The sequence below is a fragment of the Crinia signifera genome, chromosome 5 (genome assembly GCF_055691185.1).
Source record: "Crinia signifera chromosome 5, ASM5569118v1, whole genome shotgun sequence".
NCBI classification, from domain to species: domain Eukaryota; kingdom Metazoa; phylum Chordata; class Amphibia; order Anura; family Myobatrachidae; genus Crinia; species Crinia signifera.
Window position 1 is genome coordinate 283,198,599 of NC_139221.1, and position 14,224 is coordinate 283,212,822.

The window sequence follows — 14,224 nt, forward strand, 5'->3', positions numbered from 1 at the left end:
TTTTGTTCCATACAGTGTGCGTCTCAGACTTATCCTTCTCATTAAGCCTTTATTTTCATAAGCACCTTGTAGAGTTGTCCACATGTCCTTAGCGGACTCCTTCCCACAGATAGTAGAATAAACATGCTGCTCCACAGCCAGGCCTATTGTGCCAATGGCCTTGTCTACCTCTTCTGGGTTTGGACTTTCTCCTGGGGCTATTGTGACTTTCCATAGCTTCTCCCTCTTAAGCTGCATTTCCATAGCGAACTTCCATGTAGTGTAATTCTCTGAGCCTTTGAGCTTTGGAAAGTTCATGCTATGCCCTGTACTGTGCATTCTCGTTAACTCTTCCACAAATGGCAATTTAGAAATAATTCCTTTGTGTTCTTTTATGTACTGCGCTAGCACTTTGTCTTCAGGGGGTTAATCTTCGCGCACGTGACGTGCTGGGCCCATAACCTATTGGCAGAGTGTATATAAGTACGTGCAGTGTGGTTGTTAGACCTCACACTTAGAAGATATAACCAGTTTGAAGGGTTTATTCAAGTGGCAGGCTTGTAGGTTACAACAGTACTTCATGAGTTAACTTCAAGCAGTAATACAACTTGTACATTTGGTAACGACAGTCTCTGGTTGTTACTTAGCTGTAGCGTTTTGGCGCGTGCAGGGTAAATGACAGTCTGCTGGTTTACGCTGCGGTATCTCTCCCAGTCTCGCTGCTGCCAATGATGACTGATCTCCCTGTGCAAAAGGTCACGCTGGTAACGGGTTTACAGCGGGGACTTGCTCCTATGCGCTCCGGTGCACGTGGAGCTACAAACAGCATGGACGGAGTCACACACGATCTGAGGCACACTCTAACGCGGGGACTTCCTCACAGGAAAGAGTAACGCTGCCAGCAGGGTCAGGGGTCTCTGCCCTGCTATTCGCTTAAGCGACCTGTCACTCAGGGTGACGCTTAACTACGTTGGCTGCAAGGGGGAAAAGGAAGACTGTAAGTCTTACACTAAGCAGTGTATGCGGAGACAGGCGCTGAGCGCTGCAATCTAACACTCCCCCTCGCTTAAGGCTGTCTTCGGCTACATAAAAGAACTCAATACAATGCTTTGTCCTTTTGTAATACCTGTAACCGAAAATATGGTTAGAGAGAAAAAGACATTCAGAACATCAAAAACTTCAAATCAACATTTTTGAACTTAGACAAGTCCACAGTCCTTCACGAACTTAGTAAGCAAGTTTCCCGACAGTCCTTTAGTAAGCATGTCAGCGACATTCTGTTCACTTGCAATGTATTCAACATCGATGGACTTGTTCTCCACTAGTTCTCTGATGAAGTGATGTCTTATCGCGATGTGCTTTGACCTTCCATGGTGCTTGGTAGTACAGGAAAGATCTATTGCTCCCCTGTTATCACATGCGATACTGATAGTCTCTTCTTCATAAAGTAGACCTAACTCACACAAAGTCTCTTTGATCCAGAGTGCTTCTTTTGATGTCTCTGTAAGAGCCATGTATTCGGCCTCGGTTGTTGAGAGAGCAACGGTCGGTTGTTTTCTACTCGCCCAACTAACTGCTGCTCCGGCCAGTGTGAACAGGTAACCGGTGTGGGAACGACGATCATCTTCATCTGCTCCCCAGTCGGCATCGCAGAAGACTTTCAAATTTGAATTGCTTGTCTTGGCGAATTTTAATTTCAAGGAACTTGTACCTTTTAGGTATCTCAGAATCCTCTTCACTGCGATCCAGTGTTGTCTTCCAGGATTTATTGCAAATTGGCTCACCCGACTGACTGCATGAGTGATGTCTGGACGAGTTCCAATGCTTGCATACATAAGACTTCCAACCACGTTCTTGTAAGGAACATCTTGCATTTCCTCTATTTCTTCTTGTGTGGTTGGTGACATACTTTTTGTAATCTTGATGCTTTTGTCAATTGGTGTATTCACTGACTTGGAGTCTGCCATCCCATACTTCAAGATTGTTGCCTCGATGTACGTTTGTTGGTCGACTGTGACTGTTCCCTTTTGCAAGTTTTGAACAATCCTCATGCCCAACAGATGATTGGCTGGACCTAAGTCTTTCAACTTGAATCTCTGTTTCAGTTGATCTCTCACACTTGTGATGTGATCTTCGTGACCTGCTATAAGTATATCATCCACATAGACTGCTATGATGAACAACTTTTCTCCCAGAGTTTTGTGATAAAGGCAGTGGTCAGTCTCTGATCTAATAAAATTCATTTCAAGCAGTACTGTGTCCAATTTTATGTACCAGCAACGACCACTCTGCTTTAGGCCATATATGGATTTCTTCAGAAGACACACTTTCTCTGTCTGAAGTTCATTCTCATCATAATGATCTGGTGATTCCATATAGATCTCTTCAAGTAGTTCTCCATTTAGAAACGCTGAATCGAAGTCTAATTGGTATAGCAGTAAGTCTTGTAAAGTGGCGACTGCAATTACTAATCTGAGAGTGTTATACCTCGCAACAGGTGAGTATATCTCCCCATAGTCAATTCCTGATCTCTGTGTGTATCCCTTAGCAACAAGACGGGCTTTGTAACGGGCAACTTCTCCGTCTGAATTTAACTTCTTGCAGAAGACCCACTTGTTCTTGACTGTCTTGCGGTTGCTTGGCCTATTTACTATGGTCCAAGTATCGTTCTCTCTCAGTGCTGATAACTCTGTGTCAATTGCAGATTTCCATTTCGCCCAATCACTGCACGCTTTCGCTTCTTGAATACTCTGAGGTTCACTGAAAGCAATATTCGCATATTCTTCCTCATATCTTCTCGCTGGTATGCCCTTGTTTCTTCTCACAGAAGCTCTTTTAGTTGGTTCGCTTCCTCCTTCAGTATTTTCTGTTGCAGGTATGCTTTCTATTTCACATACCTCTACTAGTGCTTGCTTTTCTTGCTCTTTTGCTTTTGTGGGTGATGCTGTTTCTTGAAATATCACATCTCTTGATTTCAGGAGACGTCTGTTCTCTGCATCCCAGAGCCTGTACCCTTTGCTCTCCTCACAATAGCCTAGCAATATGCACTGTCTTGATTTTGGGTCAAGTTTCTTCCTTCTCTCCTTTGGTATATGTGCATAAGCTCTGCTCCCAAAGACACGGAGGTGACTGATGTCTGGCTTCTTCCCAGACCAGGCCTCTAAGGGGGTTTTTCCCTTCACGGCCACTGTAGGTGTTCTGTTTTTCAGGTATACTGCAGTAGATACAGCTTCTGCCCAAAAACTCTTCTCCAGGCCAGCATCGTTCACCATCGCTCGTGCTCTTTCAACGATTGTTCTGTTCGCCCTTTCACTTACGCCATTCTGTTCAGGCGTGTAGGCCATCGTCAGCTGATGCTTTATGCCATGCCTTTTTAGGAAGTCGGTTAGTACTTCATTTTCGTACTCTCCCCCATTGTCGGATCTCAGGACCTTTAGTTTTAGGCCCGTCTGAGTTTCCACTAGGTTCTTGTACTCCACAATTTTCTTGACCACCTCACTTTTCTTCTTTATGAAGTATACGTGTGTCATTCTTGTGGCGTCATCGATGAGAGTCATGAAGTATTTGTAACCACTGGTTGACTCCTCTTCCATTGGTCCGCACACATCTGTGTGTACCAGAGCTAGTTGTGTTTCCGCTCTGCCTGCTGACTTGGGAAATGGGTTGCGGGTCTGCTTGCCTTTTATGCAACTCTCGCACACAGGTCTTCCGGTGTCTTTCACTGTGATTCCTGTTGCCATCCCATCAGCTAATTTCTGGACATTATCATATCCTAAGTGTCCCAAACGTCTGTGCCAGAGCTCCATGGACTCATTTTCAGCAGAGGCTGCCAAAGCTACACATTCATCTGTGTTTAGGACGTATAGTTGGTTGCATCGGGTTGCTGAAGCAATTACAGTCCCTCTTTCATTATGCACCATGCACTTGCCCTTTGCAAACTGGACTCTGTAGCCTTTTGCCTCGAGTACGCTGATAGCGATGAGGTTACTTCCCAATTCTGGTACATACAGGACGTCTTGGATATCTGTGACTACTGTCTGTCCCTCAATTCTTAGTCTCACTGTGATTGTCCCAACACTTGAAGCAGTAAGGATCTTTTCACCAATCCCGGTAACTGTTGTGGGGTTACACTGTGTTAAAGAATTGAACCACTCCTTGTTGCAGCTGAAGTGTCTAGAGGCTCCCGAGTCCATGTACCAGAGATCCCTCCTTGGCTTGTCTGTTACATTCAGTGCTGACTCGTTCTTCTTATCATGCCGCTTGTGCATGTCACTAGTGTTCTACAGCCTGCATTCTGAAGCCTTGTGCCCTACTTTGTGGCACACATAACATTTGAATGTGCATTTCTTGGGTTTCGCACCCTTTGCTACTAAGGCAGAACCTTCAGCTATGGCATCCTTGTGGATTCTCTCTTGGAACTGTAGTAGTTTGGCTCTCACAACTTCAGTTGTAAGCTTGGTCTCATTTGACTCTAGTGCGACAACCAGAAAGTCAAATTCCTCTGTCAAATTCTGTAGCATTACCATTGCTACTTCTTCCTCATCCACTTTTGCTCCTACACACGCCAATTGCTGAGCTATCGATAGTATTTTATCAATATAATCGTTCATGTCCTTGCATGCATTCAATTTTGTTCCATACAGTGTGCGTCTCAGACTTATCCTTCTCATTAAGCCTTTATTTTCATAAGCACCTTGTAGAGTTGTCCACATGTCCTTAGCGGACTCCTTCCCACAGATAGTAGAATAAACATGCTGCTCCACAGCCAGGCCTATTGTGCCAATGGCCTTGTCTACCTCTTCTGGGTTTGGACTTTCTCCTGGGGCTATTGTGACTTTCCATAGCTTCTCCCTCTTAAGCTGCATTTCCATAGCGAACTTCCATGTAGTGTAATTCTCTGAGCCTTTGAGCTTTGGAAAGTTCATGCTATGCCCTGTACTGTGCATTCTCGTTAACTCTTCCACAAATGGCAATTTAGAAATAATTCCTTTGTGTTCTTTTATGTACTGCGCTAGCACTTTGTCTTCAGGGGGTTAATCTTCGCGCACGTGACGTGCTGGGCCCATAACCTATTGGCAGAGTGTATATAAGTACGTGCAGTGTGGTTGTTAGACCTCACACTTAGAAGATATAACCAGTTTGAAGGGTTTATTCAAGTGGCAGGCTTGTAGGTTACAACAGTACTTCATGAGTTAACTTCAAGCAGTAATACAACTTGTACATTTGGTAACGACAGTCTCTGGTTGTTACTTAGCTGTAGCGTTTTGGCGCGTGCAGGGTAAATGACAGTCTGCTGGTTTACGCTGCGGTATCTCTCCCAGTCTCGCTGCTGCCAATGATGACTGATCTCCCTGTGCAAAAGGTCACGCTGGTAACGGGTTTACAGCGGGGACTTGCTCCTATGCGCTCCGGTGCACGTGGAGCTACAAACAGCATGGACGGAGTCACACACGATCTGAGGCACACTCTAACGCGGGGACTTCCTCACAGGAAAGAGTAACGCTGCCAGCAGGGTCAGGGGTCTCTGCCCTGCTATTCGCTTAAGCGACCTGTCACTCAGGGTGACGCTTAACTACGTTGGCTGCAAGGGGGAAAAGGAAGACTGTAAGTCTTACACTAAGCAGTGTATGCGGAGACAGGCGCTGAGCGCTGCAATCTAACAGGATCAGCACCGGAGAGAGAGGGAAGTAGAAAAAGCAAGAGAGAGGGAAGGATTGACAGCGACGGGAGAGGGAGAAGGAGGGACAATGACGTGGAGAGAGAGAAGGACTGACAGCGATGAGAAGAGAGGGAAGGAGTGAAAGCGACGGCGAGAGAGGTAAGGAGCGACAGTGATGGAGAGAGATGGAAGGAGCAACAGTGATGGGGAGAGAGGGAAGGAGCAACAGCGATGGGAAGAGAGAGAAGGAAGGCTAGCGACAGGGAGAGAAAGAAGGGAGAATGATGGGAAGAGAGATACATTGGGGGGTAGAGGTAAAAAATATATAATTGTGCAATAATGTACAATGATAAAAAAAATAAGGATATGTCACATTTATTAAGATCTTATGTTGCCTCAGAATCCCCTCTGGTCCCGATGCCACTTTGGGGATGAAAACAGGATTGGCCACAATATCAGAGCAGCAGCATGGATGGGACTCCAACACTCAGCAAGTCCTGTGGTCAGTGGACGGGGCCTCGAACGCTGAGTGCTGGAGTCCTGTCCGTGCTGCTCCGCTGCCCTGATTTCAAATCACTTACCCTACTCCATGTCATCAGATGGAGCGCCAGCTCGCCAGCGGAGGCATTCTGGTGCGCCATGGAGCTGAGTGAGAGGCGCTCCATCTGTAGGATGAATAGCGGTAGGGGAACCGATGGTGTTGGATATCAGTGTAGTGGTGTCGGTCTGGGAACTGAGGTGGGGATTAGGCCTGGAAGCCTGTGAGCACTTGAGATGCAGCCTGGGAACCAATAGTGATGCAGCCTGGGAACCAATAGTGATGCGGCCTGGGAGCCAATGGTGATGTGGCTCAGGAGCTGATGGTGATGCCTGCTAACGGGACCTGGAACGCACAGACTACTACACAGCAGCTGATGATGGTAAGCAGCAGAGAGTCTGGCAGGTGGAGGAAAATGAGGTGGTTTACTAGCAGCAGCACAGGTACAGATGGAGCCTGCCTCATTCAGGCTGCCAGCCTCCGCCATCTGCCCCTCATGCGACCCGTTCTGACGGAGCTCCCCATCTGGCCTCCCCGCCGGTCCCCTTCGGATGCCGCCACCTGACCACTCCGCCCCCCTTAACCCTGTAATCTCCCGGAAGTGGAGACGGGCAGGGTTTCCAATCCCCACCGCCAAGTGACTGAAACGAGTGTGCGTGAGACGCTCGCACGTTCCAGTCAGATGGATTCCCTCTCAGCCAGCACTCGCCAGCAGGGACATTCTAGCAAGCCCTAGCGCTGAATGAGAGGAGCTCAATCGGTATCACTGGTAGAATTAGCCTGGTAGCCTTGGACGCTGACTCTGGAGAGTATCACAGGGGGAAAGTTGTTCAAGGCAATCTGATAGTGCTGGGGGCTGGACTTATATCCCCCTTCCTGTCTTTGATTGGCTGCAAGTCGAAGCAACAATTAACCGGGAAAGTACCTGTGCACACCTTGAGCATGTAATCGAGTGCACAGGTCAGAGGTCAGGGTTACCGGTTAGCACATTGGACCAAAACTGTGGTGGCGCCCATGCATTGGGGAATCATTGTGGAAGCAGTATGGGACGCCGACTAGGCCCAATGGGACCACAGGAGACATCTTGCCTTGGACTAAACCTGAGGACAACGCCGCCCGCAGATCTGCGCTGCAAGGCGCACCAACGTAAGGGATGCGGCCACACACAGCGATTCCTGACACTCTTTTCTTTTGCACTATTGACCAATAGTACTTGACAGTACCCCATGATTAAGTCTAAATTGGTTAAGTATCACGCTGTTCTCAGCAGTTCTAAAAGCTCATCCACCGAAGGCATTGGATAGGCATCAAACCTAGATACACTGCTCAATTATGGAAATCATTGCAGAAGCGCGAGCTCCTGCCAGGCTTCGGAATAAGCACAATGGAAATTGACCCCTCTTCAATTATACCTAGCTCCAACATATTTCCTTAGACACTGCTTCCCATTGCAGATTCACAGCTGTGTGATCAGGTCTGAATTACCCCCAATATGAAGTCCTTTAGAGAAGCTACAACACGGCATTCATCTTATGTATTTTAGGGGGAGATTCTCTAAACAAGGAATGCGGTAAAAACCCCGTTATCAGGGTTTTTACCGCATTTTGGGATGCTCTAAGCAACCCCGCCGGGTTAACGCGGCGGGGGGCATCGCCAGAAAAATCTGGCGATGCCCCATAGAAGCCAATGGGCTTCTACCGCAACCCCCCGCCGCCCCTCGCCGCCCCGCATCTCCCCCTCCCCCCTCACCTGTGACCTCCTCCCTGCACTGATCCTCTTCCGGGTGCAGGGAGGAGGAGAGCCCGGCGCAGCAGCAGCAGCAGCAGCGCCGGGTGTGTGAGGGAGGGGGAGCCGCCGGGACCTGCTGGGACCCGGCGACTCCCACCGCAAAGGACAGCTCTTAACGCAAGAGCTGTCCTTTGCCTTAATTATCGCATATGTTACAGCATATGCGATAATTAAGTATGCGATGGGCGGCGAAGGGGGGCGGAGATTCTTAGAGAATCTCCCCCCCTGTCTTGAAGCTATGAATAATGGTTCAGATTACAAACACAAATACTTAGACAATACAAGAAATAAAAACGGCATTAAAAGACTAAATGTTCAGTAATAAAACAGGATTAAAGCATATACTGTAGTAAGATATACAGCTGGCGCAGGCTGGCGGAGAGGCGCTCCATCTGACCGCTACGGGAAGCGAATTCCCTGCCTGTCTCCACTTCAGGGAAACAGGCAGGGTTAGGGGGAAGGATTGCGGGCAGCTACGGGGAGGACGGGGGAGCAGCAGGGGAGGCAGCGGCGGGCGGCAGTAGGCTATGTCAGTATGTGGCGCTGGCGAATGGCGGCGGATGGGGATTCTATCGCCAGGAGCAGCTCTCCATCTGTAGGTGTGAACAGTTATAGATTAGAACAAAGGTAAAGTAGAGTAAAAGATCTATAAATAGAGTGTCATCTCCTGGCAAGGTGTGGTACTGCAGCCTCTGGGAACTGCTTACATCATGGGGTTATTCTGGTTGGTTCGCAAGGTGATCCGGTGAGGTCGGCTGCCCACTGACATCACCATATTTTGAGAGCCAGCATTGTAATGCCACAGCCAGGGGAAACTATTTATACTAGTTCCTCTGACCAAAGCATTACTACCCCTGGCTGTTTAGCCCAGACAGGGACCCTGTGGGAGTGGAAACCCCCCCAATAAAGGGGTCCCCCATTCCAGAATTAACCCTGTCTGGGCTGAATCCCTGGGCTGTCCCTGGTGACCCAGTGTGGTGGGCACCATGCTGATTGTTTAAGTGTAAAAAATAGATTTTAAACTATTTTGTAATGTTGTGGAGCTACAAGTCCCAGCAGCCTGCACCAAAGGGAGACCACAAGACCCAGCATGCGGGGCATTAAAGGTCCCACTGGTATTTTATACAACATTACAAATAGTTTGCTAAAACACACATACACCAGAATAAGAAAACTTTATTACATACTACATTCATTCACTCATACATACCTATTGGTCCACCGAGGGCCCCGTCCTGTTCTCCATGTAGAATACAATTTTGGGTACCTGTTGAAGGAAATTATACTCACCAAGGCCTCCAGCGACGGTCACGTCTGCTTCGTTCCTTTAGGCATCCCCGGAACAGAAGCCAAGACTGTATTGTTTACATTCTTGGGTCCTCCCCCGAACCAGGGGTTAGTCCCACCCACCAGCCAATCAGAATCAAACACAGGCACATATTTATAGTGTAGCGATTTTCACTTAGATGTTTCTGGTACATTTAGCTGTGAACAAATGGTCTATCCTTACATAGTATAAAAGAAAGTCTTTGAAGTGCATTTGTCTGAATGCGCTTATCTTGAAAACTGCTGGACAAAGTATTTTTGTACAGCTTTCACTACTATGTAGTGCAGTTCTCAAGGAAGGTCTAGATATATTAACCATGACCTTATCCCGTATGGGAGCCGAGCAATAATGATTTTAGTGAATCAAGTTTATCATTGACAAGCTGGGAGAAACATAGCGCTTAGCCATGTACCTGTGCGAGACACTAGTCACTAGTCGTTATAGATTTATCTTATAGTTATAATACCTTTGTTTAAAGTTTTAAGTACTTGTTAAATACATACTTGCCTACTTTTTAAAACTAGTTTCAGGGAGATTATAGTTGGTAGTAGAATTTTGCACAGCACCCCAATGAGGGTGTGTGTCATGCTCCACCCAAGGGGTGTGTCTGGTTCCATATATGGAGAGATTGTGAAAAGAGATTGATAACGTGACACCTAGAAGCATCGGTTTGTATTGCTACATCTGAGAGGAATCTTTTAAAATGATTTGTATCCAAATGTAGACAAGCCCCAAAGCAGTTAGTAAGAGCTACTATACAGGTTGAGTATCCCATATCCAAAATGCTCGGGACCAGGAGAATTTTGGATAACGGATTATTCCGTATTTCGGAATATTTTAATATTTCAATGATGTATTTTGAAGTATTTTGCATTTATGCTGTATAAAACACATAAAATACACACAAATATATTTTATTACCACATGAAATGCACACAAATATATTTTATTTGTTCAAAAAACAAGGTTTCAAAACATGAAACAAAATTTGTGTACTATCTCAGATATTGAATTTGAATGCCAAGTAGGGTGGCCAATCCCGGGATCGGGATCGGCGGGATCCCGGGATTTGGCCTAAAAAACGCCGGGATTTGAATCCCGGGATTGGATCTTCCAATCCCAGGATTTCGGGATTATATGCGCATGCGCATATCTAATGCCGGGCAGCGTCTGAGCGAGTGCTCAGACGCTACCTAGGAGTTCCTGATCCCCAGACTGCAGTCTGGAGCGGGTATGGGCAGTCCGACCTGCGCAGCGTGACCTCTGACCATCACGCTGCGCAGGTCGGACTGCCCATACCCGCTCCAGAATCATCTCTGACCTGGACCGGACCTGGCAGCGTCGGCCGCCCGCCCTCCGGGCGGCTCTGCTGCTGCTGCTAACGCTGCTGACGCCTCCTGCTCCTGCCCTGTCTGCCCTGCTCCCGGCCACCGGTGTGAGTAAATTAATGTGCGGGGCGGCTGTAGCGGGGGGGACTGGGCTTCTTTGTAGCATTTTTTTTGCCTAAACTGATTAGAGATGCCAATCCCGGGATCCCGGGAATCCCGGGATTGAGCATTTTTCAATCCCGATTCCCGGGATTGAAAAAATGCCCCGGGATCCCGGGATTGAGCATTTTTCAATCCCGATTCCCGGGATTGAAAAAATGCCCCGGGATTGGCATCCCTAATGCCAAGCAATCATTTTCTTGCACATATATAGTGCCAGTTACATATCATGTCACCAGTAGTGCTGTTACAAATGTCCCCAGTGAGTTTTTAGCAAAAAAAATATTTTTTTTTGCACTTTCTGGAATGTATGGTTTTCGGAATAATTCGGATAACGGATACTCGGATACGGGATACTCAACCTGTACTTGGTAAAGTGCTGGGAAATGGCGCTGATGATTCAATGTAAATGTATCTGTCTCTCATTCCTTTTTCCCTAAAAACTGTAACAGTGTAATGTGGGCTAGGTGTAATGAGGGAGATTGCTAATGCGGGAGAGAGGGAGATTGCTGCTATTTCAGGGAGTCTACTGCAGAATGCAGGAGGGTAGGCAACTATGGTTAAATATAGACATTGACAATAGGCAATGTATCTATTTTCAAACCTCAGTTGTTACTTCCATGGAATGCTGCATTTTCCATCTTGATTAGTTATATTTGCATAGCATTCAACTTAGGTCTAGTTTTATAAGCGGTCCCAATAAACGTGACATGGTGGACAAGACAGACATTTTGACCTTTGGTCAAGCTCCCCCGCACTTTATGACACATAAGGGCGGTTGTTACAGATGACCAGGGTGCGTCAAATGTAACTACTTGATCACAGGTGATACGTTCAAACACCCATTTTCAGAAAAAAAAATATCCCACCAGTCATGTCTTGCTCATGGGGGTTACACTACATGGAAAAGACAGTAAGGCAATTCATAGAACGTATGGTGCAACATAGGACAGCCATACGAGCAGCTCCTGCCTGTGGACAAGTGGCAGCAAGCCATTTTGGGGAAGCACACCACAGTATGACCATTCTTAGATACCGCATTAAAGACCATGTACAGTACCCCAGACTTTGAGAGGTGAAGACAGGGGCAGGAGACTCCTTCAATTAGAGAGCATTGGATCCATACATTAAATACACTGAGCCCAGGAGGGTTGAATGAATCACTATATTTGGGATGCTTTCTGTGAACCCTGACACCTGAGTAACATTAGAGCATCATCTGTGTTTTCAGATAGGGGATACATTATTTTGATGATTACATAGTTACAATTTAAGCCATAATAGCTTGCTCAGATGATATAGATAAGTTACATTATAATAATTTATATTATAGTCACCTTAAAATATTATAGTTTCACCAACGCTAATGTGTCAAAAATAGGTTCCTTTTTTCTGGTAAGGAGATTGGGGAGAGCTGTGCCAGTCGCACAGAAATCACAAACTTATTATGCGGGTGGACCCTCTTTGTGCACTATTAGTATTCGATATTTCGATATGCGAGGGTGTGCTACCATAGACACAGGCTGTGGAACTAGCGGCTCCAGCCATACATTGTATCTGATAATTGTTACATCCTGGATGAGCATACACACTGTACAACTGTCAATACCAGACATAACTTTCCACTCTTAAATTTCAACCACCGAGCTTTATAAAATTATTCAGGGACAGTGTGAAGTGGGGTCCCACTAGGTGAGGATCTATTATATACTTTTTAAATCACTCAATGTTGTCCTATGTGGGTTTTTTTTATATCTTCGCAACTATTTTAATGAAGCCAATAAAAAGTTATGTTTTATTATTAAATTCTCTTTTGGTGCACCAACCAAAGACACCCTTTCTCTGTCCTCCCCAATACGTTCCTTTTTTCTAAATTTCTATAAAAAAAATAACTTTCACATTTTTTGACAATCCTTTTTTTTTTAGTAAATAAATATTGCTAGATTATGGGTCACCATAACTAAATACAGGGGCTCAACTAGATATTTGTAGGCCCTATACTGTAGCAGAAGTTTGTAAGGGCCCCTATATACTAACTCAGGGGTTCCCAATCTTTTTTGATTCACGGCACCCTAGAGTATCAGAATCTTTTTCACGGCACCCCTTGGCCAATTCTTTTTTATTATTATTAGATTGAGATGATCTGCGATTCTTAGGGTCAGTTATGTGGTAAAGGGCAGGATTTGCTTCTGTTTGTACACATTTTAAGATTGGCAGCCACCAGCACTGGTTCTGCTCATAAATAATTAACCATTAATAATTTGAGTTGGTCCTGGACCACCAACCCAGGGCACCCCTGCTTGTGTTTCGAGGCACCCCAGGGAGCCACGGCACACAGTTTGGGAACCACTGTACTAACCAATGATGATAAATGTATATACAGTAACACATGTACAGATGAAGCTGCTCCTGGCGATAGAATCGATTGCGTGCCCCATTCTCTCAGAGCCCCCCCCCCCCCCCCCCCGCCGCTCCCCTGTAGCCCCCACTTGCCTTTAGCCCTGAGGTGAAGGGTACGCACAAGTGCGTGAGACTCTCCTGCGTCCCCTTCATATGGAGCTCCTGTCCGTCAGCCTGCACCAGCTCAGGAGATCTGGCAATTCTTTAGGCTGGCTGACAGGTGCTCCATCTGTAACTTAAACAGGAAAGATGCCCCCCCTCGGCTCTGGGCCCCATAGCAGCTGCACCCCCTGCACTTATGGTAGTTGCACCCATGACTAAATAATTTTTGTTTATAAATGAAGCACTACTGTATGTACTTTTTCTCACTGTCTGGGCAGCAGCACCATCTATTGGTAATAGCCATTATGAGATGCCCTTACCCACATTAATGATATATTGTTTTTCTCTTTTTTTTTTACAAAAATCAAGCAGCGATATGCTGATTAATAATCACCAGGTATTATAGTGCTTAGCATTTCTTATATGGCACATTTATGTTGTTTGCATGTTTTCTTCATCCTCCTAGTGAACGCCTCCTTTCTGGCATGTCCTGTAATTTTTTAGGAAATTTTAACGGAAAATCCGGACGGTGAGAGGACGGACTGTATGGAGATCCCTGGTTTCTAAGTACTCACTAATGTATTTATATAACGCTGGTTCTGTTATTCTCACTTGTGTGCCCTGAAGACGGCCAGCAGCCCAAAACACAGTAGATTTAAATAAAGCACAGCTTTTTTTCACCTTTATCAAGTATTGAAGTGACACACTCAATTTTGGTATGGGTCATTGAGTCGACATGCATTGGGTCAAGCACTGAAGGTCAACCATGTCAACATAAGGTTGACATGATTGCAAGGTCGACACAAGCATTATGCCGACAATGGCTAGGTGGACAGTAAAAAGATCAACATGGTTTTTTTCACAATTTTTGGGGGGTTTTGGGTTGTTTGGTCTACACCAACTAGGTCGACAAGCATTGGGTCGACACCACTGGGTCAACAGGC

General features: G+C 46.1%; 1 protein-coding gene and 1 long non-coding RNA gene across 3 annotated transcripts in view; one reads left to right on the top strand and one right to left on the bottom strand.

The window, feature by feature from the left end:
• Positions 1–14,224, bottom strand: part of LOC146081136 (ATP-binding cassette sub-family B member 5-like) — a 96,482-nt gene that overhangs the window by 81,148 nt on the left and 1,110 nt on the right. The window lies entirely within an intron of this gene.
• LOC146081140 (uncharacterized) overlaps positions 1–14,224 on the top strand; it is an 81,178-nt gene that overhangs the window by 22,389 nt on the left and 44,565 nt on the right. The gene's annotated exons all lie outside the window — the stretch shown is intronic.